Genomic DNA, 27485 nt, shown 5'->3' with positions numbered 1-27485 from the left:
CATGCATCACTTGTTTTAAAATCAAACAATTTAGCAATGATGTAAAGGAATATTCTAGATCAGTACTCATCAACTATTATTCTGAATGACATAAAACCATATGATAGTTACAAGCCTGCACTTTAGCATCAATAAGCAAGAAAATGTTACTAACCTGGCATTGCAATCCAGCTCCCATTAAAGTTATGTCAATGATGCATAAATGCATGTGTGATCTGGGGTTCTTCCAATCAATAGTGCAGTTGAGATTAAAAAAAGATATAGGCTGTTCTGAACAAATTATCCTATTTTAGATGTGCAATGGCTAGATGTACACACATTCTTATTCTTCTGTCTCCACAGTGGCCAGTGATAGAGTCAGGGGAACTCTGATAAAGGTTAGGAATCAATTGTCTAATGAGTTTGGTTGATGAAATCAAATTAAACAGTTGAACTAAATTAAACGATTGAATTAAATGGTTTGTCGACAAAGACCAAAGAGCATGAATGGTCTCTGTGGCCATAGAAAATGGTGTTTTGGTATTGAATATTGAATGGTGTTTATTTTTTATTGTTTATAAGGAATCTATATTGCATCCAATAGTAATAATATGAGTTACTTTCAGTTATGTCGTTCAGTCATATTCACTGATCAAATCCATTCCGTTTCCATTACTGTTCCTTACCCCCCATTTCTTCTTTTCCCCTGTAGGTATTCAAAACTTGGCTGAAGATGGCTGGATCATTTCCAGGTAAATAACCATACAGCTGAGAAAACCCCATTACAGATGCAAAAGTGAGTGTAGTAGTAAAAACAGTTGGTTTCTAAAACGGTGCTTATGTAAACTCTAAAGATACTTGTCAAGGTTAAGGCTTGAGTTTTAATATGAAAATCTGGTCCGCAGATTACAACCCACACAGAGCAGTAAACTACCTTGTTTGGCAAATGGGTTTTTGGAGTTTTATTTAAGGATACAGTTAGCAAGGCCTGTTTGACAGTTTTATCCTATTGGAGATTATATTTCCTCTCTGGAAAGCAAAAACAAAAAAAGATGAAAAAATGAAAGATGAGATAAATCATATTATTGAGTAACTGATTATTTTATATCGCTCATGTAAATGACTTTTGTGCATGTTGAAAGTGCTACAACATTAGTCAGAAATCAACATGCAGCGACTGTACAACTGCTACTAGTCTCTCCAGCCATGTGACGTGTGTGTTCTCGTGAAGTCCTTCATTTTTAAAGCAGCATTTATTGTTATTGGTATTTATATTTGCTCCGTGGGGAAATTTATGTACCCATCTGTCTGGTGTAAAGCAGTTAGAAATAAGTGAATTGAGAGAGCAGAGTGCTGTGTGTCAGGGTGAAATATGTCTCTCCATTGCTCACGGCTGCACAATGGTGTGTGTTTCATTCAAATGCAACATTTCATATCCAGCTGTTGCTCTCAGTCAACATTGTACTATGGTGGATCAAAAATTTAACCAAACCATCATATCAAGCTATTGTATCAAAACATTACAAAGAGTGTTGTTTCAAGGTTAACCTTATCCTTGCTACAGTAGCATGAACATACACACACAAGGACCTGCGAGTGCACAAACACATGGCACCTGCGAGTGAAAGTTAAGGAAGCAATTCCTCTGAACAGAAAAATCATAATATGTGCAGATATACTGTGGTGTGAAAATTATTATTATTATAAATGCATTACAAAATCAAGAAAAAAAATGCAAATAGATTTAGATAAAAGCTCTTTTCTAGCTCTTTTTCTTACATCATATCATATACTTGTATTCTAACCTAGTATGCCTGCATGGCCTTATGCAATTCCATTACAGTACAATGTTGCCTCAAGGCAACACCCAGTTTTTTGTAATTTCCCATGATACATTTGAACAGAACAGAAGCAGTAGGAATACCGAACTCCGCACAGGCAGATGCTGTTTGTGTAACAGCAAGCATCATTAGTGGGAGGTCTAACGTAGGGGAAGGATCGTGTTTTGGATAACACTACATTTAATCAACACTGCTAGTCAGCTAATGCTCACTGCACTCTGGGCATGCATAATTACCGCTCTTAATTTGTATAGGCAGCAATGTCAATCCATTTCCATATTAATCTTGTCACCTCCTGTAATGCAGATGCAGCAGTGCCTGTAGGTGTATTGCTGTATGCACTGTGTGTACCTTGAGCGCACTGATTGACCTGAGAAACATTTGAATTCTTCAGCAGTTATTATTTGTGTCCTGAATTGTTGTCGATTGAACCAGCGTTGCCAATCATTTGCGATTTAATGATTCTGTTGAGTCAGTTCTCTCTTGTCGGTGAACTGACTGAACGTGTTTGGTCGGCTCTCTCACTGAATCATACAGCCTTCCCCTGCCCATTGGTTTGAAATTAATGGGGGCTTCAGGCAAAAACGCCATCAAACTGGACAAAATGCCCTTGCACAATTAAACTAAATCTATTACAACTGTCGCGAATAAAGTGAAAATGGCATGTGATTGCAGCATTACACTTAAATCTGCTATTTATAGATAGCTATTATTGTATTAGTTTAGTTCCTTTAAGTTTTCTATAATCTTCTATCATTTAATTTTCTGTAATTTTAACTGTATTGGTTAAAATTGAAGGATATCACTAATTACATCAATTTATTTAAACACATAACTTGACAAGTCACAGTTTCAAAGTAGCAGCCCAAAACTGGATATGACAGGACAAATGAACAAAAAAAGGCAGCCACTGAAACATTATCCTTGGCAATTCCTGTCCACTTGCAGTTTATCTAGTTATCTCAACTAAAAAGAGAAAAGCATGTGCTGAATTTCATTTTAGCTTAGTACCATTAGCATTGTCAAATATAGTAATGCCCTATACTTTCATAGACCCAAAAAAGCAATATCCACCATGATCCTCAGAAATGAAGGAAGAGTGCCAATCACGAACACATCACCGCCAATCCATTACTGCACTGGTGAATTGGCCTATAGAGTCATTTAACATGCCAGTAATTAGTGTTCCTCAGGAGCCCAGTGAGAGCATTGTTCACCCCTCCAGTGTGGAGCTCAGCAGCCTACAGCTCTATCTATAACTCTGACAGAAGCCTCAGTACTCAGTCCCTCTGTGGCACCCTCCCCAATCTACAGAGAGGATGATGAATGCTCCATCCACTCTGACATCACAATCAGAGCGCACTAGCAGTCCCTCTCTCTCTTGAACTCTCTTTGTCCTCTTGTCTTTCACTCAATCATTCTCTCACTTTGTCTCTCCCTTCAAACAGTATTCTTTCCCTTTATCTAGCTCACTCTCTTTCTCTATGAAGTGTCCCCTTTTTTCGCCCACGAGCCGCCTACTTTCCTATCCTCTGTTTACTACCGTCGTAATTTTGTTCAGCTGGAAAACAAATTCGGTGACAAATCCAGGATCAGACACAGACCGGATTATTCCATTCTAAAGAGCAGACACTGAATTATTAGCTATCAAATTCCACCTATTGTATATGACACAATTTAGAATTAGAAAACCTTTTTGCCAACGACAAAATGTTTAGATCACAAAAAAAAAAAGTATTAAGGGGGTATTTACACAAAACTGTAATTAACTAAAAACAGACAGTTTGGAGGCTTGAAAGTGCAAGTAAAAAAATTTTTCACACAAAGCCATTTGAGCCGTTTTCATACATGTGTTCATGGTATTCAATGCATCGTTTTTAGATATTATATTGTTTTAGTTCCCTTTAGTTTTCTATAATTACATTTTTTATAATGTTATTTGCATTGGTTCAATATAGATAGAGTAGACACTGAATTATTAGCTGTCAAATTCCACCTATTGTATATAAGAGCACAATTTGGAAATCAAAAACACTGCTGCCAAGCTGTGCTATAACCCACAGAAATCGATTCTATCTCATCAACACCTTTAGAATAAGTATGTGCTGGTCATCTATATAGTCAGGGCCAAAAGTTGAGAAGTGTCTGCACCACTCTGACTGTGCCCACACAAGAACCTCAGCCAACTTCTCAAGGCCATGTTTTGGCCTTTATGGTACATTAGGACAGAAGAACAGCAATGACACAACAGAGTACCAAACTTGTATTTAATGAAGTCTAGGTTATTTTTTCTTTTACCTCGCACAGGATCTTTGATGGTTTGAGGGCGACAGACATCAGCCTTTGGCATCAATAACAGGGGATATGGGAAACATTTATTCTTTCCTTATAATTTCAAAAGCCTATTTATATTGCTATCTTAACCATGCATGACTACAGAACCCATAAAGGCACATAGTGATGGGAGAAAATTCGATGGCAGGAAAAATTATATTTAACGGCTTTTGTTTTCACTCAAAAACTTCCCCTCGTTCCCCTGAGAAACTTCACATTTGTGCATCAAAGTTTGTGTTCCTGTCACGTAATGCCAGGAGAATACAAAATAAGATCCATGTGCAGTTAAATTAAATTCAAACGATAATCCAGAACAAAGCAAAAACATGGCAAAAGGTATTCCAAAACACAGGGTAACAGAAAACACAACATAACGGGTACAATACTACAGCAACAAAAGACAGAGTAAACAAGTTACAAATAGTGATGGGACAATGATTAAATGACCTAGAGGTGTTGATAATCAGAACAGAAAAGACTAGGCAAAGGACTATGGGAAATAGATGTAATAGCATGTAGTTCATAGCATGTAATAGTGTATGGGCATAGAGCCATGAAGTGGCCAGTCCAGGGCACAAAAACAGACACTGTAATATTACCCCTACTCTAAGGAGCGGATACCAGACGCTCCACCAGAAAACACAAATGTTCCGGAGGGAGGTAGAAAGGAGGAAGATCAGGGGGAGGGATGGGGGGCCAGGCCCATGAAGCGGAAGATGGCTTGGAGACAGAGGTAGACAAGGGTGCCAAGGTGGCGCCAGTGATGCAGGAGTCCAGGGTGGGGCATAAGCCCTACAGAGAGGAGCTGACGGCGAGGATAAAGCTAACTAACCGGCAGGCCAAGGAGCTTAGGTGGTACTGGGATGGCCTCTGGGCAGGCAGCAGGCTCTAAAGTGGACTCTGAGGGTTCACAGACTGGAGCGGACACTGGAGTGGATTCTGAAGGCTCCTGGACTGGAGCGAGCTCCTGAGTGGACTCTGAAGGCTCCTGGACTGGAGCGGGATAATGAGTGGACTCTGAGGGCCCCGGGACTGGAATGGACTCTAGAGTGGAGTCTGAATGCTCCTGGGCTGGAGCAGATTCTGGAGTGGACTGTAAATGCCCCCGGACTTGAGCAGGCTCTGGAGTGGACTCTGAATGCTCCTGGACTAGAACCCCGTCATTGTATTCCAATCCCACCGCAAATGTCCAAAAAGTTGGGGCAAAGCCTCCTACCTCCATGCCGTGCTGACACAAAGCCATAAGAGCCTGGTGTCGAGCCATTCTCTCCTTCCTTGTGGCAGGAGGGGTAATCTGAAGATCCATAGTCCCAATGAAAGGGGGAAAAAGCTAAGGAACGTGAGGAAAAGAGGCAACGCCCCCGCCTCATGGTGATATTGGTATTACTGGTATTACGGTGTTGTCACAGGTCAATTAACTGGTGGGAAAATGTCCTCACCGTCACAATCCTAATGTGCAGTTTAAATAAATTCTAACAAAAATCCAGAACAAAGCAAAAACGTGGCAAAAGGTAATCCATAACACAAAGTAACAGAAAACACAAAGTAACAGAAAACACAATGTAACGAGGCATAATTCTATTGTGTCATTGAAAGAAGTACCATTCATTCGTCGTAGTAATAAGTAGAAGAATTACGACCACCAAGACCAAATTTAAACATCAAACAAGTATCTACAAAGTGTGGGAAGTCGAATAAACAAGGTTCCCTATCTGTCGGTTACTACGAGTTATGTCGAACGACATATGGGATCTCACTTGGGAGGCCAATCATCTCTGAATTTAAGAGAAAACGCCAATGAAAATTGGCTAGTGGATTAACACACCTGAGCCACTCCCCGTGCCACGGGTATAAATAGGGCGACAGGTGCATCCACTCATTAGATTTTTGCTTCGGAGCCGAGTAGTCGATGAGAGCAGTCACTACAAAGCCATTCATCTTTGTTTTAAAGGAGCTGTTCCTGGTCGGTGTGACGGCGCGGTACAGCGGTGTCCCTGTGACGGCGATTCCCCTGGGCGCTTCGGCTAAAAGAGACAGTTTTCTAAAAGAGCAAATCACGGGCGATTCGCGTCTTTTTCAAGATGCCGTTTCGTCCGTGTCCTTCTGGATGCGGTCGTTTCCTGTCTTCGGTGGACGGTCACGAGCGTTGTCTGCAGTGTCTGGGCGTCCAACACGCTGAGGCTGCGCTCGTGGATGATTCATGCGTCTACTGTGGGCGTATGAACATGGCAGCGCTGCGATCGCGTCTCTCACTCCTCAAGGGGAGTGCAGCAGACCCCTCTGTCGCCACCCGTCCCGGTTTCTCTGGCTCGAGCAGAGGACCGCCGGCTGGCGCTCTGGGAGATCTGAGGGTTACAGTGAGAGCTTCTCCGCCGGGCCACGCCCCACGGACCTCTCACTCCTCCCACAGCGCCTGTCCCGTGCAGCTGCCGATTGATTCTGCTGGGCCGTCTCACGGCGGTCCAAGCGTGTCTTTTGGTGCACCGCCCGAAGATCAGATGTTGATCGCTGCATCGGGGGATGGGTTATCGACCTCTGAGGATGAGGATTCGGCGGGGCTGCCCCCCTCGGGTGTTGTCGCTGCTGCCGAATCTGATTTGGAGTTGTCGGCCATGCTTGCCCGGGCAGCCGTGAGTATTGGGCTGGAGGTGACTACACCGCCCAGTCCCGAGCCCTCGCGGCTGGATGATTGGTTTCTCGGCGCGGGACGCGGCTCACAACCTCGTTCTGCTCCGGTGCCTTTCTTCCCGGAGGTGCATGAAGAGGTGACGAAGTCGTGGACGGCCCCTTTCACGGCCAGAAGCCGCTCGTCTCCCTCTTCCATCCTCACCACCCTCGATGGCGGGGCAGCCAGGGGGTACGTGGATGTTCCCCAGGTGGAGAGAGCGGTTGCGGTGCACCTGTGCCCACAAAACGCCGCCACTTGGAGGAATCGTCCACGTCTCCCGTCCAAGGCCTGTAAACTGTCGGCCGCGCTCGCTGCCAAGGCTTACAGTGCCGCGGGCCAAGCTGCCTCCGCCCTGCATGCCATGGCTATCCTGCAGGTACACCAAGCCAAGGCGCTCAAAGCAATGCACGAGGGTGGTACCGACCCGGGGTTGATGCAGGAGCTGCGCACGGCGACTGACTTCACCTTACGGGCGACGAAGGTCACGGCGCGGTCCCTCGGGAAAGGCGATGTCCACGCTGGTGGTCCAGGAGCGGCATCTCTGGCTGAACCTGGCTGAGATGAGGGACATGGACAAGGCCCGCTTTCTCGATGCTCCCATCTCCCAGGTAGGCCTGTTCGGCGACACTGTCGAGGACTTTGCCCAGCAGTTCTCGGCGGTGCAAAAGCAGACTGAGGCCATCCAACACATCTTGCCCCGACGTTAGCCTCCGGTTGCCACCATTCCGTCGCGGGCTGCGCCTCAGCCTGCTCGTCGCCGTGGGCGCCCCCCTGCGTCCTCCACACCAGCTCCGCCCCATGCTGAGAGTTCTTCAAGGCCGGCGCGTCGAGCCCCGCGCAGGAGAGCGGTGCCCCCCGTGTCACTCCCGGCTGCGAAGTCCTCAAGGAAGTCGACTAAGCGGCCCTGACACGGGCAACTCAGAGATGTGGGGAACTGTTCTTCAGGAGCTGGCGAAGACAGCGCCACTCCTTCCCCCGGAGGAGGGCCGGGTGGAAAATCTTCAGTTTATGTTTCTTTCTGTTCCGCCGCTGGTCAAACGGCCAGTGGCACCCACTTTTTCAAAAGAAGAGCAAAGTCCCCTTCCTCCGAGCTGCAAGGCTCGTGGATTGACAATGAGTGACGCACAGCCTCCTCACTCTCACCCACGACGCCCCCTTTCGCCAGCGGTCGAGAAGTCGCGGTTCGGAGACGCAACGCCTCTCCACGCGTCTCTGGCCAGTTCCTCCGGGAACACTGGGAGTGTGGCTGTGATGACTCAGGACACAATGCCTTCTGGGCCTTCCGACACACCTCCCCATCGCTGCACCACTGCGGGTATGTCGACTGTCCCTTTGGTGCCACTTGTACGGAGTCTGGGAGCGTGGCTTTCGCTGCCCAACCCGTCACGCTGGCTCATCCGCTGGCTCTGCGAGTCTTGAATCGGGCCCTGCACAAGCTCCCGTTCAGGATGTTGACACAGAAACGCATTATCAAATGCGTCCAGCCCCAGGATTGGTTTGCAGCGATCGACCTGAAAGACGCGTACTTTCATGTCTCGATCCTCCCTCGTCACAGACCGTTTCTGCGGTTTGCCTTCGAGGGTCAGGCGTGGCAGTACAAGGTCCTCCCCTTCGGGCTCTCCCTGTCTCCCCGTGTCTTCACGAAGGTCGCGGAGGGCGCCCTTGCCCCACTCTGGGAAGTGGGCATCAGGATCCTCAACTATCTTGACGACTGGCTCATTTTGGCCCGGTCCCGAGAGGAGTTGTGCGATCACAGGGACTTCGTGCTCCGGCACCTCAGTCAGTTGGGGCTTCAGGTCAACCGGGAGAAGAGCAAGCTCTCCCCTGTGCAGAGAATCTCTTATCTCGGTATGGAGTTAGACTCGGTGAGTATGACGGCACGTCTCACCAGCGAGCATGCCCAGTCAGTGCTGAACTGCCTGTTCACGAATTGGTGTTCTTCTCACCGAGAAGACCCCCGGAGATGCCCGGTCAGAGTCGTGCTTTCTTTCCTGCAAGAAAGGTTGGAGCGTGGGCTGTCAAAGTGTATGTGGCTGCCATTGCAGCCCATCACGATGCAGTGGACGGCCGGTCCCTGGGGAGGCATGACCTGATCGTTAGGTTCCTGAGGGGTGCCAGAAGGTTACATCCTCCTAGGACACCCCTGATTCCCTCCTGGGACCTCTCTATTGTCCTGGCGGGACTTCAGAGGGGTCCCTTTGAGCCGCTGGATTCAGTCGAGCTTAAGTTCCTGTCTCTCAAGACAGCGCTCCTGACCGCGCTCACTTCCATCAAGAGGGTCGGGGACCTCCAAGCATTTTCAGTAAGAGAAGAGTGCCTTGTGTTCGGGCCGGCCTACTCTCACGTTGTCCTGAGACCCCGGCCTGGATACGTGCCCAAGGTTCCCACCACTCCCTTCCGAGACCAGGTGGTGAACCTGCAAGCGCTGCCCCTGGAGGAGGCAGATCCAGCCTTGGCGTCGCTGTGTCCCGTAAGAGCGCTTCGCATATACGTGGACCGCACCCAGAGCTTCAGAAGCTCTGAGCAGCTCCTGGTCTGCTTTGGAGGTCAGCAGAAGGGGAAGGCTGTCTCTAAGCAGAGGTTGGCCCACTGGATAGTGGATGCCATCGCCTTGGCTTACCATTCCCAAGGCGAGCCGTGCCCCCTGGGGGTGAGGGCCCACTCCACACGGAGTGTGGCCTCCTCCTATGCACTTGCGCACGGCGCCTCTCTGGCAGACATCTGTTGAGCTGCGGGCTGGGCGACACCTAACACCTTTGCGAGGTTTTACAACCTCCGTGTGGAGCCAGTTTCTTCCCGTGTGTTGGGTAACAGGTAATTGGCGGGAAGGGCTGGCTGGGTGTCACGCTTGCTGCGCCCTTCCCCCTAACACGGGGATGTGAGCGCCTTTCTTCTCCCAGTAGAGTTCCCCGGTTGGCGTACCCTGGTCGAGCATCTTCCAGCACCCTCGGCAGTCAGACTTGGCGGAGCAGTCTGTCGCCAGGCCCAGTACTGGCGTTAGCATGCCCGGAGTTCCGGTCAGCCCCTGTACTGGGCTAGGTGTTCATATGGCTTGGTTCCCTACGGGTAATCCCATATGTGTATTCTTCCACGGTAAGGTTTCCCTCTTGGCAAACCCGTGTCTTCCCTTGGCAGACCCGTTCTGTCAGTCTCTTCTGGCAGCCGTTCCATCCCTACTCCAAGGTAGGACCTGCCTCAGAGACCCCTTCCATATGTAGTACTGCCCCCTGGGTCAGTCCATATCGGTATATCCACATGTCACCTCCCTACGGGTAGGATGTGGTCTCCGTAGCGACCTTTTTCTAGGCTCGCTTCCCCATTGTCTTGCCAGCTGAAAGAACAAATAGGGAAGATTTGAAGCAATCTTTCTCTGAAGGTTGAAATCCCTTCCATTAACTTTATGTGGGCGGAACAGCAGCGTGGCCTTCTCCAGCAGCGATGTACTTACCCTTTGGCCCCTTCGGTACCAAGGTCAGTGAATTTGCGCTGGGGCTTTGGGAAGGTTACGACCTTAAGCGTAGCTTTTGTGGCACGCCAGGGCTTGTCGACAATTGCAGCGCCACAGGGTTGTGACGGTGTTCAGGTTGTGGCGTTTTCCATAGGACCCCATATGTCGTTCGACATAACTCGTAGTGACCGACAGATAGGGAACGTCTCGGTTACGTACGTAACCCTCGTTCCCTGATGGAGGGAACGGAGACGTTATGTCCCCATGCCACAACCTTGAACCGTTCGCTGTTGCCGGGACACGTTCTCGGCTCCTCAGCGTAAAACCTAATGAGTGGATGCACCTGTCGCCCTATTTATACCCGTGGCAAGGGGAGTGGCTCAGGTGTGTTAATCCACTAGCCAATTTTCATTGGTGTTTTCTCTTAAATTCAGAGATGATTGGCCTCCCAAGTGAGACCCCATATGTCGTTCGACATAACGTCTCCGTTCCCTCCATCAGGGAACGAGGGTTACGTATGTAACCGAGGCGATTTTTGAGTACGTGGTATGAGCAGAGAAAAAGGCTAGTAGGCTGGGAAGTAGCTGACGCTTTATTCTGCTAATTTGCCGAGAGCGTGACGGACATCGCATGGACAACTACATGCATCATCTCTCTGTGAGAAGGTGAAAAAACACTAAAGAGCAAAGATGCATATGGATAGTAGGGAGCAGTGTAATGTAAGGGAGAAATGTAAGTAAGCAGTGTAATGTAATGTTAAGTGAGTAATGTGATATAAGTGAGCAGTGTAATACAAATAAGCAGTGTAATATAAGTGAGTTGTGTAAATAGTGATTTTTGTGACTTCAATTATTTTTTATTAAACTGAAATCAAGGTAAAAACAATTTTTTGAAAAAACCACATCCTGGCGTCAGTCTTTATTTGCTCCTGAATTGTGTTAACGCATATAGAAACATTAGGAGAGCAAGAGATTGATTCCTAATGTCAGTTTATTTTTTTATTAATACTATAGTAGTTCAGCTCCCTTTACATCTTAAACTAGCCGTTAATTTATCATATTAATGGGTGACCTATCTTCATTAATCAAGCAAACATTTGCTTAAGTAAGTCTAAATGTGTTTATATCGTCTCTCAAAGGCAAAGGATTATAAAATGTCCTACCTGCCAGTCAACATATGTATTTGCATACCTCTGCGCACCATTCATGCCGACATGAACACGTCATCAGCGCATTTCATTACACTGTTGCAGACTGAGAATAGAAGGCTTTTTTATTTTAATATTATGCACTTTGTATTGTAATGATTTCTCACTGGTGAATAAGACACAAGGTAATCTGAAAGTGTTGCATTCAATCCTCCACCAATGCCGTATCTTATCGTGTCAATGATTATCATCTGGACTGCCTGTGCACGTTCATGTGTTTTGGAGGATGCGTGGCTTTGCACGGTGATTATGCAGGGAAGGTTGGGTCTTGCTTTCAATGCTCGCTTGCTATTACTAGCCTCTCTGAAATTGCCTACAACTTTAATCAGGCAGACACACAACTTAAGCAAAATATAACAACTTGTTTTTGCATAAAATGATGCATGTACATAAGTGAACTTGAACTTAGTTACATGCTTGTCAGGATTTTAATCTGCTCTTTCTGGGGCAACACACTAAATACAGCTAAAGTTGACAATAAATAAATAAAGAATAAAGAAATCACAAAACTGTATTCAACATAACACAAGTTCAGGATTCCACAAGTACCGTTTTTACATGCAGTTATATATGTAACTTAAAACTATGTAATATTTAATTTAAATTGTCTATCTCATCAACTAAAATGGGATTTTTTTTGGTTAATAACTTCAAATGTTATTTTAGTCAGCGTAAATTTAACAAGTCTGACATAAAAAAAATAATTATTATAATTATAATTTTAACTAAATTTTAAATATCAACACTGCCTATCCTATCAGATAGTCTTTTCCCCTCTTTATGTCTCTTTCTCATGTTTACTTAGTCAAAAAAATAAATAAAACACCACTTCATGGACAATTGTGACTGCGCTTTATACTTCCATCTGTCAGAGACTGTCTTTAATGTCCATCTGTCTCTCAGTGTCTGTTTATACTAGTCCTCTGAGCTTGCATTGAAGTTTTTTCATGCACATTTGCACATTAAGAGGTTTGAAATGCAAACTCATTCTCTGGGACAGCTGTGGCCTAATGGTTAGAGAGTTGGAGAGTTGAAGATCACAGGTTTGAGTCTTGGTGCTGGCAGGAGTTGAAGTGGGGGGGTTAATGAACAGCGCTCTCTTCCACCCTCAACACCTGTGGCTGAAGTGCCCTTGAGCAAGGCACTGAACCCCTAGTTGCTCCCCGGGCACTGGATCTATAGCTGATCACTGCTCCGGGTGTGTGTTCACTTCTAACTGCTGTGTGTGTGTGCACTTGGATGGGTTAAATGCAGAGCACCAATTCTGAGTATGGGTTACCATACTTGGCAAATGTCACGACTTTCACTTTATAGAATTTAGTTTGTAGTCATCCAGATCCAACAGAAGCACTGCAGGAGTGTTCTTAGGTGCAAAAATACAAACAAAGGGTGCAGTCAAGCTTTAAAACATTTTATGTGTCCAGGAACAGCTGATCTCTAATGAAATACAGCATTAAATTTAATCAATCACTTTAAAAGTCTTTTTCAGAAAGCAATATTATGGATAGAGAACCAGAAGCAGCATTAATGTCTTAATAATTATAATTATTAAAAATGGATAACAATTTCTTACACACACTAATCTTTTTACTTTAGACATTAATTGATGGATTATTAATAGTTGTGTGGATTATTCTAATAATTTTTTATTGTAATCATTTTTGGAGTTTCATTCTGATGGCACCCATTCACTGCAGTGGATTCATTGGTGAGCAAGTGATGTAATGCTAAATTTCTTCAATTTTGTTCAGATGAAGAAACAAGCTCATCTAGGTCTATATCTTGGACGGCCGGAGGGTAAGTACAGTTTCAGCAAACTATTCCTTGAATAGAGAAGATTATGAGTGAGTACTGACCTAAATTTGACTCACCCCTTTAATCAGAATAAAAGTAATCATAGAGGTTTGGATTATATATATATATATATATATATATATATATATATATATATATAAAATAGAACATATTGTTATATAAAAATATCATAATATAATTATGGATAAAATATCCCTTGAAGAGATGTAAAAATCAGCAGGTTTCTATTCATTTCTTCTATTCTAATCAATTAATTCAGTCTTTAAAATTTGAAGTTTAAACCAAGCTTTTCCCTGCAGAGAAAATATATGGAGTGGAGGATTGTGGGTCTCTCAGTGTGGCCCTAAAACATTTTCTAATCCACTTTTATTCCTCACCAAGGTCTATTAATCTGGGGAGCAGATACTTATCCTCCTCTGATTTATCCGCTCATAAATGAACTGACATATGGATGAGATTAAGCATTGGCATGGTGTAAGGTTTATAGTTAAGGTTTATGATTTAAGCCGTGCCTATGAGATTCCAGTAGCGTAATGAGAGTCCACTGGTGTAATGTGAAGCTTAGCCCAGTGGATTTTAGCCTTCAGGCCTCAATGAGAGTGAAAAAAAGGAATAAATAAAAGCAGGAGTTTGAATGAGCTGCTGCAGTTTATTTAATCACAGGATGTAATTCCATAGATTATATATATATATTTTTTTTTATTTTCCATCCACAGTAGCCCAGACAACTTGAGTGCATGAGCAGAAAAACTCCTTCAGGTTTGGTGAACTCCACCTATAAACCAGGCCATCATCTGCTGTAATGATCTCCAGATAGTTGCATAAGTTCTTTTATATTTCTGTCTCAAGAATATTCTTTTTATTTTTCCTTTCTCGCCTCCACTGCTTTCATTTATTTCTTTTACAATATTAAAGAGGCAAGAATGCTTTAATTAAGAGCAAAACACTGTGATCAAGCAACTCTCTATGTGAACCAACAATATATTTTGACAGTTGGCCTGTTTAACTAATGCAAATTCCAAAGAGCTTCACATCATCGGGCCGTAGCCTGGTAACGGAATCCTGTCAGCCTGTGCATTCAACAAACGAATCATCCAATTACACAAGTCAAATGAGACAAATGCCTTGAAACTCACTGGTGGACAGTGGTGGCATTCTCAAGACTTCCCACTTAATCATCAGTGCGTTTCTTACTAAGAAGTGCTTCAAACCGAGCCTTACTTCAGTCACAAAACAGTCTATTTATTCATGTTTTTTTTGTTGTTGTTGTTGTTTTAACTCCCAAGCATTGCCATCGTATTCCATTTTCACTTTGAACCAGCAAAGAGTAAACAGGCTCTCAAGGTTCCGGAAATAATCTGGATTAATATGGATGAGACATCTCATTAACAGAAAAGAAGGGGGGAACATTAAAGCGGTCTGTAAAAACTGGTGCAATATCTCTTCCTTAAAGTGTGGTATATGACAGCATGAATGCTTTGTAATTGAAGCCTTCCAAATCCTGAACGTTCTTAAAAATAAAACTATTAAATATGTAGAGAAAGAGAACTGCTCAATGACACTATTTCTTACAAATGTTCCACTTCATTGTGGTTGCACTGAAGCTATTCAAGACGTCCATAAGCGGAAAGAATAATTACTCAGGTCTGCGGTCTTTGTAAATTGTTGACGACATTGAGTGGAATCACTGTCTGCCGTGAAAAGCACAAGTGGTACATGATGGATAAATGAATAAGTAGCTATTTATATGCATCGGGGTGCACAGGAAATAGTGTGTTTGTCTTCCAGTGCTGATTGTCCAGGTTAGATCCTGAGTCAACATGAAACAACATCTGTATTTTTATTATTTATTGCAGGAGAACACAATAAATTGAATGGTGCTTTTTTTGTCTTGGTATATGTGTGTGTGTATGATGGAGAATGTACACAATTAAAGGAACTCAGACATTTTGGACAAAATAATGCTAGACATATGAGGTCCCTTCTAGGTTTGAAGTCTCTTCTAGGTTTACCATCTTCTGGAGTAACCACAGACAGTTTATTTCCCCCCAGGCTGTAAAAACACACACACTGAAGTCCATACACACATACACACACACACACACACACAGTCTTATTTGATAAAGTTTTCATTCCAATAGGGACTGCAGTCCTCCTCACAGAGTATGAGAGACAAGTATTTTATTGTCAGAATAAAACATGACCTCATCGTCACCTTACCAACAACTGACATACTGTTTGAGCGATGCCCATTGTCAAGGTTAATCGAAACAGACAGTATTATAAAGATTTAACGCAGAAAAACAAGAGCATAGCTATTCGTCTGGCTGGTGGGGAGTAAATAAATGTAATTTAAAAATGATTAATTATTAGTATATGTTATATACAGCTATATAGTGAGTTCATACCTATCTATGAACAACTGTAGAGAGAATCGGTGTGCAATCACTGGAAACTAGATCACTACTTATCTTTTATTCCAAACTTAGTTTTTATTCCAATATGTCTAGTTCATAAGAGAAAGAAAGAGTAAATGAAAATGAAATATCTTCAGGCGATCTTATGACACTGACACATTTTTTAAGTTAATTGGCTCTGACAGACTAGGTGTCACAACAACCTAAGAATGGAAAATTACAATTCCCTTCACAACATCTGTAATTTAGCCTATTTATATATATTGTCAGATGTTGAAGTGGCACAGACTCATCATGACACACAGTAGCACAATAAAACAAATGCTACTTATAATCACTGATTCTTGATACCAATTTTGTTTCCAGTGTTAACTATTAATATAACTTCAATATTACTGCAAAATAACAATTATGAATTAATAAATATTTTAAATATAAATGTAGTCTAAAAAAGCCATGTAGAGTTTGAGAAGTTTTCAATTAAGTCAGCCTAAACATTGCCGCAAAAAAAAGAAAGCAAATAGTAACTATTTGTAAAGTCAACTAATATTAAAGTTTACTAATTACCAAAAATAGAGTGACTTTTTTCCTCTCCATAGTTGATATAAATTGACTGAAAAGAAAACTGTAAGGAGCTAGCATAACCTAGCATAGCCCTTAAATATGACAATATATTAGTGTGTATGATCACTAGACTGAATATGTAATGTGTATATTAGAGTAATATAAATGAATTTATAAGGCAATGTTTTGAGCAACTAACAGACTGTCCTTAGAGACAGAGCTCTGCATCTGTCGACAAGCTGTCACTGAGTGAAGATAAAGTTGTGTTTAATGTAATGAGAAGTGCATGAATTTGAGAGCCATCTTCACACATCATAAAAACTTGCTTAATTTTAAACAGTCAGATATATGACTAGTGTCAGCATTTGAATCTGATGGCTGTACTGTCACTTTGGCTAATTATGTCAACCAATCAAAGGACAGAATTTATCATGAGCTATAGAGTATAACAGTCAGGTTCTGGAAATACAAATTCCATTATTAATATTATCTACTAGGGAATATAATTTAAACATAGCTTAATAATCTAACATAGCAGAATAATCGAACAATGCCAAAAAACTACTTAAAACTAAAGTTGTATATATTTTTTTCTATAGTTAATCACCATCTTTAAATTCTGTAGTTTTACATTTATCCATTGTCTATTTTAATTATAATTATAAATGCAATACTTGATGGGACTGCTTCCCCCATTAAATTCCCCCCCCCATTTTTTTTTATTATTCTTATATGGGAAACATACCAGAAAAAGGCTGCTGAAAAAGTGGATAGGCACTGTTGCACTCTACAACAGTCATTCCTGGTGCTCTAATCTGATTGGACAACAGAATTATACAACTTGCATGGTGATGTCAGAGAAACAGTGTTATTCTTTAAGCATTCAAAAAGATACACTTCACTATGGAAACTTAGAGGTAAGTGCAGCTTGACATAAACAAAGCTTATTTAACAGAAATATATTTGCTTCAGGCAGCAGTAAGCATTATTTCCCCCAGCTGAGGCATCAATAAGGATACAGCAATAGTTACTGTTTAAAAATGATTTCATAAACTTAATATTTATTTTATTGCCACCTAGTGGGCACTACAGTCCTAATTCCTTATCTAGGGCCCACATCTATACTGTAACAACAATGCGTATGCCCTATTGTAAAAACAGGCTCTGACTACAGCAGTTTTTGAATCCTGATTATGAAATCTGGTTGCATCATGCACACAAGGAGAATTTTTACAAATTGTCTTCTCTCAAATCTCAAACATGATTTGAAAAAATTGTGACACATTACACACTACAAGATATTATTAAGATTATGACAGCAGAGCAAGTAACTCTCACACAGAAACAAACATAATGGCTAACGAAATGAATATGGTCTGTTCTTCAGGGAAGGTAAAATTGAACTGTAATATCTGTTAACAGTAATGTGTCAGATAACATCAGAATCAATTGCTAAGAGGAAGACACGTCATCCATCGATTTAACATCCGAAATATCAAACATGGTTGATATTATCTGAAATGTCTGCGAGCAGATCGGGAGGATTAAGATTAGACCTGAAAATGCCTTACATTGCCAGATAATCTGGGCCTGACATTGTAACCGAGGTCCTACATAAGATTTTTATTTTTTCGATTACAGGGATAAATCGGCCTAAAACTCCTGTAGTGTGAGCCTGGTTTAAAATGTATTTACAATGGACAAAAACACTCTTTCTCCCCACACGGTAGTAAGACACACATACACACACACAAATAAAGATGGCAGTATTTGCAGTCTGCTCTTAAACCATGAGCTCGGCCCATTGCCAACAGGTGTATATGTCACAATGACCTTTTCCTAAGCACATCTCAAGAGCGGCAGTGAATCAGCACCCCAGCCCTCTACATTATTTAAGTGACTTCTCTAACAGTACACTAACAGCAGCGCTCTTACAGAAGAATAATAGCAGCGAATGTATTAAAGTTTCCGCCTGCTTATTAGAGAATTGAGAACTTGTTTGAACTCTGTCTGTAAGCAAAGAACAGCCCTTCATTGGGATGTAAAATGCATTCCTGGGTTATTTGAATTCATGAGGAGTAACCCATAGGAATGGAGCAGTCCGTGTGTGGGGTAGATTAGATTTTAAGATGAGTGTCTGTTATTGTTCATCTGTTGTATGTTTGCAAAAACACACACAATTGAAAAGCAGTGCTGTGGTATGTTAAAATATGCCCCTAAAATAGTGTAGCATTAAAGCAATAGAAAATGAAAATTTGCTGAAAATGTATTTTGATTTTGTTTGTTAATCGGAACATTTGAAGAAATTTAGCATCTCACAAGTCCTCTGTAGTGAATGGGTGCAGTCAGAATGGGAGTTCAAACAGCTGATAAAACGTTTTTTTTACTTCAGACTGTTGATTCCAGCTAAAACACAAGTCCAGAGAAAAGACTCTCTCATCTGAATCAAGGACAGTTTATAAGTGAAAACAAAACAAAAAAGTGGGTGGATTTTGATATGAGAGGAAAAATGGGATGGACTTTTTCAGTGGAGGATGCATTAGTGTAGATTATTCATAGAGTCTGGACCTTGGCCAGAAGTTAAACTTGGCTTAAAGTTAAACGTCTTGGGAGAACTGTTCATTTCATTTTAATTGTAAAATTCAGTTTTAATTGTAAAATTGTTTAATTTCAGCAACATCATCGCAAACTCGACTGGAAGCCTGGAGCTCCAGAGACTAGAGCAGACGGTTTTCCCCAAGTTCACAAAGCATCCAGCGCCTGCAACTGTCCAGACAGACCAGCCTGAGGAAAAGGGCCAAAACAAAAGAAAAGCGACAAAGCCAGACAGCAGTGCCCCAAAGAGGAGCAAGAAGAATGACACTCAAAGAAAAGATGGATCGCCGGACTATGCGGGAGCAAATATTGAACAAAGCCCCCTTTCTGGGCCCCCTCACATTTCTCTAAGAGACCTGATGGAGGCTGAGACAAAGTTAGTGTTCGGTGACGAACAGGACATTACCCACAAGTCCCTGGCCTCCACCGCCACACAATTAATGTGTCAAGCGGCTGAAATAGGAGGGCCTCAGAGTGGACCTAATCTCAGCTTTCTGCCTCAAATTGACAAATGGCTCGATGTAGCTTTACAGGACGCCAACTCGCACTACCAACAGAAGAAATACGCCACTGCAGCTACCCGTTTCACTGCTGCACTAGTGGTACTCCTTATTCAAATTATACCACAGGCTGTCCATCCTACAGACTTTTATCTGTTCATTAAATAAACTTACACACTAGATTGTTTGAAAATGTGAGTGTGCATACACTCTTATTGGGAACCTAAGGTGTTCAAATTCATTTTTATATGCAGTTGGTATAAGGAGCTGTCTGGCTGTTCAATGAGCATGCTCAATTAAATTAAATTGTTATAGAAGATATTTTGAGGCACATCTTGAAAAGCTTTAATTAATGTTTACAATCTGTCAGAGCTCAGAGGCTCTTTAATTCTGACCTGTTATTGCTATTACATGGATCCCATTAACAGTATATGAGGTCAAATGAGGTAAAGGCCATCGAGAGGGTACTTTTGCTGTAAAGTGAAGACAATATTTTGCTTTTAATTAAGCTGTATGGTCATCACTGAGTTCACAATACATTCAAAAGCATTCAGTGCTCAAGGTGAAATTCTTCATATTGTTTGTTTTTTTATTGCATTACTCAGCTTGGGTCACATAAATGCATCAAGCTGATTCTTGTAATGTGACAGTGACGTCATGTGCCCGAGTTTGTGGCCCTCAATTGCGCTTGTGACATTTTCCAGCTTTCATTCATTTAAAAAGAAGATATGTAATAAATTTGATTAGAAAATTGGTCAACTATGTTATAAGCAGGATTTTTTGGTCAACATTCTTCCTTATCTCAACTAATGCAAGGTACCTTGGATTTCTCCCACCTTTTCTCGCTCTCAGCTGTGTTCCAAAGTCGCTGTGTTTGAGAAAACTTTTAATGCCGATTATGAAGACATTTGCGAAGTTGCCAGCTTAACTGAGTCCCAAATTGTTACCTGCTATCTCTGAATGAAAAGACCTAACCCAGCATTGCTCTATTCCTACAGGTAAATCACACAGAGAACATGCAGCTCACAGCACCACAGCTCCTCAAATGACTGCTATTTATTGTTATTTGTTATTGTTGAAAATGCTGCTTTGCCATCACAGAAATAAGTTACATTTAAAAATAAATAAATAAAAAAAATAGAAAACTGTGGAAAATTGTAATAAGTTCAAAATATTACTGTCTTACTGTATTTATGTAATATTTGCAGCCTTGGTGAGCATAAAAATATTACAAACAGTAGTTTAAGTGTATAAATAGTAGTTATGTACTATATATTTGTGTTACACCATAATACTGTTGATTAATTAAAACCTAAAATATAACAAAATTACATTAAAAATTATTATTTTTTTAAATAAAAAATGAATTATAGATAACAATGAATTCACAGATCCTGAAATTGTGGACAATACTGATAAAATTAGAATTATTTTTTATTATTATATTATGGCCAATAACTATTGTTACATGCACACAGCAACTCATTTCACCATTCATTCGTGAAGTAAAACTGCTTTTAATTGAAAGAGCTCTTAAAAAGGACAAATTTGCTCCATAATTCATCTCTATGCCCTTAAATTAGTGCCAGATGATGATGATCAGAGAGAAACAAACACAGAATATTGGACAATGGAATCCAATGATAGGTAAAACGGATAATTAAGTGCCAATATTGGCCTGTAACTTAAATGGTGCTGAGATATTGCACATACTTGTCTATAATACTATAAAAGACAAAACTTGTGTTGTCGGTCTTTAAACTTAAAAGTGGCCATGACAGTTTCATAGAGGTTCAATCAGCAATGTCCACAAATGATCTGCAACACTCACTCAAAGTAGATGGATGTTGATAGGTGTGTTTGAGTGTAGTGTGACAACAGTCATTTTTTAAGTGGATGGTGAGAGTCCTGACCTCCAGTTAACTGTGTTTGCTGTATCCAGTTAGTCATGCCCCTGTGCTGTTCTCCTTTGCTCCTCCATTAGTGAGAGAGAAAAAGAGAGAGAGTTTGTGGTTTCTCTGAGCCATAACTCATCCTCACTACACTGTACCCTTGAAAAGTTCTGAACATCTTAAGAAACGAAATGCAAGCCTGTGCTGCTCCCTCTGCAGACTAGAGGATGAAGGGAACAGGAGTAATACTAGATATTTATTCATTCTGCATTAAAACTACAGTTAAAGACGATGTGAAATCAAAAATAAGTTGATTAAAATGTAATAAATCCAAGGCAATATGGCTATTTAAACAATCATTATGGTTCAAATTTGTTATGTAACAGCCAGTTTTAACCATCTTGGGTTAAAATGGACCTTCTAAAGTGAATGGGTGCCGTAAGATTAAAAGTCCAAACAGCTGATAAAAACAACATAATAATCTACAAGTAAAGCAAACGATTCCAGTCCATCAGTTAAAATCATGTGAAGCGAAAAGCTTTATATCTGTAAGAAACAGATCCATCAAGGCATTTTTAATATTGCTTCCAGCAAGTCTTCTATCCATAATTGTTTTCTCCAGTGAAAAAGTTGCCTCGTCTTAATCAGGAGAGAAATAAGCACAGATTAAGCACCGTTTACCAGCAAAAACAGTCCAAAGCAGTTCTTAATAAATATATACATGGATTTGTATGTGAGAGGACTTTTTCACTGGAAGAAGCATTATTATGTACTTATGTTTTTGGCCAGAAGTGGCAGTTTAAAGTTAGAATGTCTTGATGGATGTGTTTCTTAGACACACAGCTTGTCGCTTTTCAAGATGTTAACTGATGGATGTTGGATTTTAATGGATTTGTGTATTATGATGTTTTTATCAGTTGTTTGGACTCTCATTCTGACGGCACCCATTCACAATAGAGGATCCACTGGTGAGCAAGTGATGTAATGCTAGATTTTACCAAATCTGTCCCCAAGGAGAAAATAATTAATCTTATCATGGATGGCCTAAGGGTGATTTTCAGCAAATTTTAATTTTGGGGTGACCTATTCCTTTATAAAATATTTGATTATTTTTAGTTAAATGCTAAACCATCAGATTTTGTCAAGAGATTGGTATTTGATAACTCAAGCCTGGTTAAGGCCATGCAATAGAAATAGAAACACATGCTACAACATGTAATGTCTGCAAATCTTGTCAGCTTGTGTCCCATCTGTCAGTGTTGTTGCTAGCAGTGTGCTTCTTTATGTAGAAGAAAAAAAAACATATAATGTAAAAGTTTAAAAATATACAAATATAGAAAACCCTTTTCTGTGAGAGAGTACTGTGAACATCAGAAATAAACCTGACACTCAAAACAGCCTAAAAATTATATAATATGCAGGCAAGCTGGGGGGGAATCATATATAAAGCACAAAAATACATAAGCACTGCAGATATATATAGATTATTATAGACAGTTTTGAAAGAAATGAGTAGGAAATACATGTTTAATGGAAGCAGATGGGTTGCCGTGGCAACATTATGAGCCATATGTAATGCAACAACAATTCTGTGTTTGAAATAAGGTTCTCTAAAAGTCAGTCCACACTATATCAAAAGCACACTGTCTGAAAGCCAATTAGACAGCAGTTTAAGTTGTTCAGGGAAATGCAATTTTGGAGAAGACAACGACAGGGAAAATAAACATGGGAACATGATTTGGCTGACCTAAAACTTAATTCTTTTCTTTTTTTAACTCAGAAGATAGACACTTCGGTTTAATTTTATTATAGCTCACAAAAACAAAATGTAATTTATTTGTGTGTTTCATGAGCCAAAAAATATTATGTTAAAGCAAATCACACACTTTAAATAGACATTTTTTTTTAGATCCAAATGGCTTAGGCCTTCAGGTAATACTTATGCTACCATTGAATGGTTTAAGGGGAGAGTAAGATTTTCTTTTTCTTTTTTTTTTTTTAAGAAGTTAATGCTTTTATTCAGTATGGACAAGAGTGACAGTAAAGACATTTGCATTGTAACATTATGTATGTATCATATGTTCCTCAAAAATTATAATAATAAGCATAAATATGTTAAGATATCTGATCATATATATATATATATATATATATATATATATATATATATATATTATATATATATATATATTTTTTTTTTTTTATGAATATTTGAATGATTTCTGAAGGATCTTGTGACACTGAAGACTGAAATGGCTGCTGAAATTCAGCTTTTAAAATTATACTTTTGTAATAATTGTAATAATATTTCAAAATATTACTGTTTTTACTGTAATTTGATCATACAAATGCAGCCATACGTAGCAAAATAAACTTATTTGCAAAAAATAAAAAATAACATTTCTGACTCATGACTTTTGAAAGGTAGTGTAGCTAAAGATCTGCACTACACTACAGAAAAGAAAAAAAAGGAAAATACATATGTTAATATTACATATAAAAGTGTAAATGACCCACTTTTTGCTTTATACCTAAAATTAATCATTAGGTCATATCATAACATTTGAAATTTGTAGTCATTTTGTATGGGGAATACTGTATATCTTTTATACATTTTATATTTTATACTTTTATATATCTTTTTATACATTTGTCTTACATAATTAAGCTTACAGTGTGTTACTAATCTACAAAGCAGACTATTTTTCTTGCATTAAATAACGTTTAAATAAATAAAGTAACCGTAAAATGCTGCAAAATATGCAAGTCAGACAAATCTCCACAGACACTGTCCTGAACACGATCCATTTTATTAATTATCATATCTAAACCATGAATGCCTAGAAGTGTACAAGCTTGCAAGATTCAAAAACAGAAGTATAATAGGAGAAAACAAGTATGTTTCAAAACTGCCTTTCGAATCGAGAGAACGAGATCATACCAAGTTGAAAATGCATGAAAAAAAGTGACTGCATAATTCATACAAACTCTAGCTCAGAGGGTTTTGGCTCAGTCATTTAAAGTTTATATTTTGGAGTTCAGTGTTGATGTAAAGAATATCTGTACAGAGTTCTAAAACATAGTAATTCAACACAGCATCCAGCTGCCCATCGAAAGCCAAGACTTCAACATTTCTGTTCCTGTACGCGTACAAACTATCCTTTGCTATCAGCACAGATGCTTCAGAACAACAAACAAACAGCTCTCGGTCGCCTTAATGGTTGCAGAGAGGTGAAATGAATACAGGATGTAATACGAAGAAATAGAAACCATGCATACATCTGTGAAATCTAAAAAGATAGCTTGTGGGGAGATCATTATGATCTCTGCCAAATTTCCACTACCGTAGTTTTTCAAACTGTTTGACTGCATCTTATCCTATCAGATATAGTCATGCTTTAAATCTAAAATATAGATAGACTGTAGTAGTTAATACAGGTATGTTAGACCATGTGAGCAATGACATGAAGTCAATGATAAAAACCAAACAAAAGACAAATGGACAAAGTATGCCTTACCCAACCAACTATCACAGGCACTTCCCTTTGCTTCATCGTGTCTTATTTACTGAAAGGCTCTCATATATATATATATATATATGTCATCAACATATCATGTTTCCTCTCCAGACAAAAAAATATCAAATGTTTAATATCCCTGATTATACTGTACTGTTTAATACATTATGTTAATATTAGATAAACATAAAACTGTGCAGACAGACCTTTTATAAATTCTAAAATGTTAAATATCTCAGATTATATACTGCACAGTATGTTGATACTCATTCTCTTTTGTTTTATTTATTTATTTATTTATTTTATTTTATTTATTTTTTTTGATGAAGTGCCCTACTCTATGGTCTTTCAGAAATGGACTCCACTGAGAAAGTAGGTGAGCTGATGCTCTGAATACAGCTAGCATACATTAAAATCCTTTATGGATAACTCTTTGGCTTGTACATTTAGCGAAGAAAATAAGGAGAGAATACCTTGGATGTCAAGTTGTTTTCTCTTCATTCTCCTCACTTTGAGCGCCATGAGGATGTGGGTGGAATCCCATCAAAGGCAGCTTTATGATTCCTGTCGAACAGATTTTGTATATATTAGCTCTGTGAAAGATGAGCAGGAATGCAACATCACAGTTCAAATAAAAATACAAAGATAGTGACTTTTGAGTTTTGTGTGATGACAATGCTTCCATCGTGTTTAAAGTTTTAGGGCTACCTACATGCTTCTTCCTGTCATGTCCTCAGGTTGGAGGTGCAATTTTCAAACAGTGTTCTTTTTTTAGCCTGTCACTGTGCAAACCCAAGACTGTGATATACAAATAAGTATTGTCAGATTTCTTGAACAACATCTAAAAGGAGACTAAGCTAAAGGCAAACAGAGAGAAACCAAAACTGCTTCCTCTCATGACAGACCAGATGTTTAAAATTCAAGTCTTCAAGTCTTTTTTTAACTACTGCAATGCTAATAATAAATGATAAACCCAACTCAATCAATGCAATCAGTGTCACAAGAGATGGAAAAAAAATATTTAGAGAGAGAGAGAGAGACTTCAAAATAAAAGCCATGATCAGGAATTGCCATTCTGTGCCCTCTGTCACTCACCTCTATCTATATAGTTGTGTTTCCACTCTCAAAATTCAAAGATGGATCACTTATAAAAAATGTTTAATGGGCATTTCTATTAATTATTAAAATGGCTATATGTCATCGCCTCCCAGCCTGGTTGGGATCAGAAGTGCAGCTGGTGTGGAAGTCTTTAAAACACTTCCACTGCTTTATTTTTTCCACTGACAAGCAGAATGCTGACAACAACAAAACATTTCTTATATTTAAACTTTTTTATTATATAGTTTAACAATATCACAAGTGTAAGAGTACTGGACCACTGTTTAACTACAATAAAGGATGCATAACAAAATGTCTCTCTGATCACTGTCTGGTTCATTTTACACCAATACAGGCAGAAACTGATTGGTGCAGTAATTTCATACCTCAGCTGGCTCCTCTTGATGTGGAGGAGCAGCGGCTATACTCTGAGGTCTTCCCGAGTGGCCAAGCTCCTCACCCTACATATCTCTAAGGGAGCACCCAGCCACCCTACGGAGAAAGCTCATTTTGGCCATCTGTATCCGGGATCTTGTCCTTTCAGTCATAATCCACAGCTCATGACTATAGGTGAGAGTAGGAACATAAATCAACCGGTAAATCGAGAGTTTCACCTTACAGCTCAGCTCCTTCTTTACCACGACAGACAGGTACTGTACATCGACCGCATCACTGCAGAAGCTGCACCTATCCGCCTGTCAATCTCCTGCTCCATCATTCCCTTATTTGTGAACAAGACCCCAAGATACTTGAACTCCTCCACTTAAGGCAGGAGCTCTCCACCAACCTGAAGGAGACAAGCCACCCTTTTTAGGCCGAGAACCATGGCCTCTGACTTGAAGGTGCTTGTTCTCATCCCAGCCGCTTTACACTTGGCTGCAAACCATCCCAGCGCATGCTGAAGGCCCTGGCCTGATGAAGCCAACATGACAACATAATCTTCAAAAAGCAAAGACGAAATCATGTGGTCCCCAATGTGGACAACCTCTGATCCCTGGCTGCACCTAGAAATCGTGTCCATAAAATTAATGAACAGGACCGGTGATAAAGGGCAGCCCTGATGTAGTCCAACATGTACTGGAAACAAGTCTGATTTATTGCCAGCAATGCAAACCAAGCTCCTGCTCCGGACGTACAGGAACCAGAGAGCCCTTAACAAAGGGCCCCCAGACTCTATACTCCCAGAGCAACCCCCACAGGACACCATGAGGGACACGGTCAAATGCCTTCTCCAAATCCAAAAAACACATGTGGATTGGTTGGACAAACTCCTATGAAACCTTCAGCACCCCGGTGAGGGAATAAAGCTGGTCCAGTGTTCCATGACTGGGAAGAAATCTGCATTGTTCATCCTGAATCCAAGGTTCGACTATCGGCTGAATTCTCCTTTCCAGTAGCCTGGCATAGACTTTTCCAGGAAGGCTGAGGAGTGTGATCCTTAATGTTCCATATGTGTTTTCATGATACGGTTACCAAATGCCTCTGTTCCCACCATTGGTTTTCTACAGATGACAGCTACCATTAGTTATTGGACGGTGGTGGAATAAATTGTTTAGGGGCGTCGGTTACGGCATGGCCAAGGCCAACTGGTGGCTGCGGGGGCCATTTA

At 40.7% G+C, this 27485-nt stretch overlaps 1 protein-coding gene across 3 annotated transcripts in view; it reads right to left on the bottom strand.

The window, feature by feature from the left end:
* The window catches only part of LOC132119388 (neuroligin-1-like), a 320010-nt gene extending 294301 nt beyond the window's left edge, over window positions 1-25709 (bottom strand). For all 3 annotated transcript variants that reach the window (XM_059529287.1, XM_059529289.1, XM_059529290.1), the window contains exons 1-2: window positions 25491-25709; window positions 25252-25342 (exon numbers count right to left, since the gene is read on the bottom strand). The gene's annotated coding sequence lies outside the window, so the exon portion shown is untranslated. The remainder of the gene's footprint in view (window positions 1-25251; window positions 25343-25490) is intronic.
* Window positions 25710-27485: the final 1776 nt, after the last annotated feature.

Source organism: Carassius carassius, chromosome 38 (genome assembly GCF_963082965.1).
Source record: "Carassius carassius chromosome 38, fCarCar2.1, whole genome shotgun sequence".
NCBI classification, from domain to species: domain Eukaryota; kingdom Metazoa; phylum Chordata; class Actinopteri; order Cypriniformes; family Cyprinidae; genus Carassius; species Carassius carassius.
The sequence above is the reverse complement of the archived record's forward strand: the minus strand, read 5'-3'. Positions and strand labels throughout refer to the sequence as shown.